The 3,261-nt window shown below is 33.9% G+C and overlaps 1 long non-coding RNA gene across 1 annotated transcript; it reads right to left on the bottom strand.

Annotated features, from left to right (window-relative positions):
• Positions 1-800: 800 nt before the first annotated feature.
• LOC128556965 (uncharacterized) lies at positions 801-2,599 on the bottom strand. Its single transcript, XR_008370949.1, has 3 exons — positions 2,412-2,599; positions 1,151-1,305; positions 801-842 (listed from the first exon to the last, which is right to left on the bottom strand). It is a non-coding gene; the product is annotated as an uncharacterized LOC128556965 (long non-coding RNA).
• Between the last annotated feature and the right edge of the window lie 662 nt (positions 2,600-3,261).

The following is a 3,261-nucleotide window of genomic DNA, read 5'->3' as shown; positions in this document are numbered from 1 at the left end:
AATACGGAATTTTTGTCTGTCTGTTCATATTTAATTGTGAAATACAAGCAGATTTTTTACAGAATTTATATAGGTATATAATAAAATGAAATATTCATTCTGTTATTAATGTTTTAATCCTGTTTTCTTAAGGAAATAAAAACTTTTTTTTATTTGCCTAAAGTTTTCTTATAGATCAATCAATGGTGTGATTACTGTGGGAACCAATTTCCTAATTATCTATTGATACACATATGGCCCTCATAATCTAAAAATCATTTAAATCTTAATCCCTGTCAATCACACAAGGATTCTCTTTGATTTTTCAAAGGGACGGCTATAAAATTTGAATTTACTTTCTTAATTTACCTGGGACTGTGAAGGAATTTCAACCTTTAACTTCAACAAACATGGGAAATGATACCATAGTCAGATTTGCTGAAGATTTTCGGCAATTTTCCTGTCAACCATATGCCAATCATATGTGATCTTTCTCGTTGTTTAAGCATGATAGATTTCACTTTAATGATTGATGTCATTTCTATGTTGTTTAAGTAAATATGCTCAAGTGACTTAAATACCCATGATCCTTGCCGCGAACAGCAGCATTGAATTTCAATACTGCATCTAAATTAAAATCTTCAAAACCGTCCTTAAATGCTGATTGCGCTATAATGAACCAGGCTGTTCCAATTCTATAAAATGACACCCAAGATTCACACAATTCTATTGTCAACATTTTCGAATTGTCAAAAAATTTTACGCCTGACACTTTCAATTTGCATTTATACATATTGTAAAAAGATAACAAAATTTATCACCTGAAATCATTCGTTCCCTCATATAAGTCATTCTACCTCTATCTGTGTCAAATATAAAAAATTCAAAATGAACAAAAAATTCTATTAGTAAGACAGCCAAGTGAATGAAATGCATAAAAATTTTAAGAGTTTTAATTAATTTGGATGCCATCTGAAATTATAGCTTATTTATCATAAATTATGCTAAAACGACTTTATGCCATAATTTAAGCAAGATGAAATAAAAAGTTTCTACATTCTCATTCATGACTTTAGAACTTCTAAATTCCTCCTTATACAGACAGCAATGCATTTGACATACATGTCAGTCCAGGAGAAAAAAATGCCAACAAAATGTAATAAGCACATACCTCTTTGTTTCATCCTTGAAATTTCCAGCACAAACTGAAGAAATCTCCCATGGCAACAGATGCCGCTTTCTGTCAGAAAGCATTATGGGACAGTCATCCATCAGGATTGCAGACACTAAGCTGGACATCTGAGTGGACAGAAGGGATGGAAACTTCTATAACAAAACAAACATCACTCAAAATACCAACAGAGCTCAGACTTTAATTTCTTAGACATGGTAAGACAGTGCTGCTGGAGATACCTGAAAGCCAATCCAAGATAAACATTACTTCAAATTCTGATATACTGAAATATTCATCCAGGTTCTAATATTTTATTATATCTATGTCACATCCATTGAAGAAAGAGTTCTTACACACTTGATGACTGCTTCCTGCACTTTTAGTCACCAATATGCACCAATATATGGGATACAGAGACCACTGTCACAAGTGACCCGAGTTGGATTCTCGGTCTCCGTTAGTAAATAAAATTGTACACGTATATTAATATAAACAAAGTCCAAACACTTCAGCTTTATGTCTGCCCACTTAGCTCAATAGGGAAAGCGCAGATCTATGGATCAAGGGGTTGTGAGTTCCATCCTGGAGCAAGGTGAATGTTCTCCATGACGATTTGATAAAATACATGTGTCTGAAATCTTTCATCCTCCACCTCTGATTCAAGTGGGGAAGTTAATAGTTATTTGCAGAGAACAGGTTTGTACTGGTACAGAATCCAAGAAAACTGGTCAGGTTAACTGCCCGCTGTTACCTAACTGAAATACTGTTGAAAAAATGGCATTAAAACCAAAACAAACAAACAAACAAACTTGAGCTTTGTTTCACATTAACAGACTTTAAAAAGTCTCTGCGGATGCAAATTTGAACCCAGGATTTGTCCTGAGACCTACAGGTAAGTGGTCTTTGTGGCAGAGTGGTTAAGATCCATGGCTTAGAATCACTAGCCTAATCATCAGTCTGGGGTTTGAAACCCCACAATGAATTAGAATTCATCAATATGCTGGTTCTAACCAGGTACTGGAAATTTGCCATATGATCTACTTTGTGTCAGTGATACTAAAACAAAGAAGTAATAAAACCAACATGCGGACATACTGACAGTATAACATATGTTTTCTTGATGGTTGAAAACGAACTGTGAGAGCTTGTCATATAACTACATTAGTTAAATTTCCCCAGTACAGGAATAAGATCATATCTTCAAGTAAAACTATTACCATAGCAAATAGTTAAAATCGTTTATCTCAATTCATCTCACCAGAACTTTTACAATGCTGTGGTTCCATGCTGTGGTCAAACAAACACAATCCTGTAAAATCACACCCAAATACCATATCGTTCTGTAGTGATATCTGAAAGAAGATACATTACTTAGGAAGAAACAATTAGAGTACTAATTGATGGTTACAAATATCAGAGCCTCTAATTACCAGGTATATATACCTTGCAAAAACGGTCATAAATCATTAGCGATAAAATCAAAATACCAAAGTGAATGAACGGTTCAAAGTCAGACAAAAAAGTCTTCAATATATCTAAATTATTCAATTAAGTTGACAAAACTTATTGAAATCATTTTGCTGTTTAAGTATCATTTTGTTTGCTAAACACTAATTTTGAGAAATAAAACGTTGTCACTACGCCCCTTAAATCAACTGATGTTCATTACCTGTCACTAAATGCAGGGTCAAGATGGACAGACATTTGTCCACCAAACAGTAAAAATAAAAGCCACATGAAATTTGGAAACAAGATGCTCAACTGATACGAAATATATATTTATGTTATTAAAGAATACAAAAATGTGAATGTTTGAAATTCTGTAGACTGGGCATGGACCCATGACAAATCAAGCCTATATTTAAGTTCCATTGTAGTGTCTATACAAGAATATGTTGAATTATTTCAGGAATGGAAGCTATCCAATATACCAGAAGTTCTTGAGGTCTGAAATGGAAGCTATCAAGTAAACTAGAAGTTTTAGAGGTTACATCTCCCTGGACCAAAATGGGAGCTATCCAGCTACACATGAATTTCCATAGTTTACATCTCCCTGGCCAGAAATGGAAGCTACCTAATATGCCAGAAGTTCTACAGGTTACATATCC

The sequence above is a fragment of the Mercenaria mercenaria genome, chromosome 5 (genome assembly GCF_021730395.1).
Source record: "Mercenaria mercenaria strain notata chromosome 5, MADL_Memer_1, whole genome shotgun sequence".
NCBI classification, from domain to species: Eukaryota; Metazoa; Mollusca; class Bivalvia; order Venerida; family Veneridae; genus Mercenaria; species Mercenaria mercenaria.
This window is presented reverse-complemented; position numbering and strand designations above follow the sequence as displayed.